We start from the raw sequence: 2,463 nt of genomic DNA on the forward strand, positions 1-2,463 counted from the left end.
CTATTACTTTTCTTCGAAAATTTTCTCATTTCTCTTTTATTGTTTTCTAAGTTTCCTCTCTTAATTCTTTGAAAACTATATGGAGTGCAAATTCCTGTGTTGGGATCCTGTTTATTACATCAATATAGAAGGAAGAAGAATATCTTAGGTAATGTTTCAAATATGTGCATTTTTTTTGATCGATTGAAAGTTTTGTTTCAAGTTTTTTACTAATGTTCCTTTTTTTTGTCTTTCTCTTAGATTGCACCATCAATTTTGAGTTTTTTTACATCCAGACCGCGAGTGAGATTGTTCTCTATTTTTGGGTTCGACTTTATTTGGAGTGTACATTTACAGGTAATTTAGATTTCTCCATTTTTTTTGGAGATTTTGATTTTTTCTAGATTTTTTTTGGGTGTTATATATGGTTTTTTTTTTCTAAACAAATATTTCAAGTTCTGTTAATTTTTTACTTCATATTTCGTTGAATTTGTTTGGTTCGTGGAAGCTGATTGTTGTATTATACTTGTCATTCCAACCTACCTTATTTATTATATTTTTCTAGGTTAGACATGGATACTGAATCTTCTAAGCGAATTGTTTAATTTGTCATAATGAGAGTCTGTACAATTATGAATTCTCAACACACGAGAACTTCTCGAAAGATCAGTTAACCATCTAGAATTTACATAATCCAACAAGATTCTCATTTCCAAATAATAATGGAAGAGTCAATTGTGTTATAATTGAAAGCCTGAGAATATAATTTTTTTTTCTATATATATATATTTTTTCTTGTATTATCATTTTGCCGTTGATTTTTGTTCATTGGCACATTTCCAATAAATTTGGCCAAAATTTCGTAAAAAACAAACAACCTTAAAATTTCTTTAAAAATCGAAAAATTGGAGTTGTTATTAGCTTAAAGAAAAGAGAAAAAATAAAAATAAAATAAGAGAAAAAAGAAAAAAATTCAAACAAAGTGCACGGATTACACTCTTCGTGCATGGAGAGTGCACACGTGAATCATTGACTTTAACATCACAGGGATCAATTATCAAAAGAAGGTACCCATCCAACATTGAATTTCTAATCAATTATATTATCAAAAGACAGCACCCATGCATTATTTTTATTTTCCTGGTCGTATTGGTTTTATTTTTGGCCTTAATAGCCTAAACACCAACATTGGTTGGTCAGATTTCAATTCAATATGTTTTTTTTTGAAATTCTCCAATCGATGGAGAATTTTACAGTTTTGATACGTTGTGGATTGTTAACTTGGCATTTAGATAGATTGTACTTTTCATGGGTTCTTCGGTTGGAAAATCTTTTCAAGGAATTTTCATATTTTTGCTAGGTTTTATGATTTTTCTTTTCTATAAGGTCGAGATGAGGATCAAAAAAGACAAATAATGAGGGGGCAAAACTCCTACATTTTATTTTTGTATGTATTTCGTTGAATTTCACATATGATTATGAAATTCTTACCAGGGCCTCTTTAGTGAATCACTTAAATGTAAAAATCGACTCCTTTACTCCATTTTATACAAATATTTTATTACAACTTTCCTAATTTTTTTCCTTTATAGAAATACTTTTTAATTATCGATGTCAATCTCTCGTCAGCCAAATTGTTTACATTATGAATAATTTCTTTTCGATTTAAAGTTTTTTTTAATTCCTTTCTTGTCATGATAAAACTTAATTTTTCAATTTTAACTAAATAATATTTATATATTTTTATTTAATTTTCATAACTTTGTTTTATTTTATTTTTTTGACAATTGTTTTAAGAAAAATTCTTCATATATAAATATTTTTTTGATTTAAAATTCTTTTTAATTCATTTCATTTTATGATAAAACGTCATTTTTTTTAATTTTAATAATTGATTTTTTATTTTAATTATTTCAATGTAATTTAAAAACTTTACACTATCTTTTTTTTTTTTTCACCTGCAAATTTTTTTCTTAATTTGTTAAATCATTTAATTTTTTTATTTGTGTTGGTGTAACATGATAGTTACAAACTAAATGACTTAAGAAATTAGAAAAAAAAAAAGAATTACAAACAAAAATAGAAAAAAATTACAGGCAAAAATAAAAAGAAAAAAAAAAGTTATTATAAAGTTTTTAAATTAAATTGAAATAATTAAAATTAATAATAAATATTATTTAATGAAAATTTAAAAATTTGTATTTTATCGTGACACGAAAGGAATTAAAAAGAATTTTAAATCAAAAAAATTATTTATAATATGAAGAAAATAGAAATTTTTAAAAAAGTTCAAAAAATTATAATAAAAATAAAATAAAATAAAATTACTAAATCTAAATAAAGAATATATAAAAATTATTTTGTTAAAATTGAAAAATGAAGTTTTATCATGGAGAAAGGAATTAACAAAAATTTAAGTTGAAAAAAAAAATTTATAATGTAAACAAAATGAAAAGGAAAAAAAAAGGAAAAAAGGGAAATAAA

This window comes from Olea europaea, chromosome 1 (genome assembly GCF_002742605.1).
Source record: "Olea europaea var. sylvestris chromosome 1, O_europaea_v1, whole genome shotgun sequence".
Classification (NCBI taxonomy): Eukaryota; Viridiplantae; Streptophyta; class Magnoliopsida; order Lamiales; family Oleaceae; genus Olea; species Olea europaea.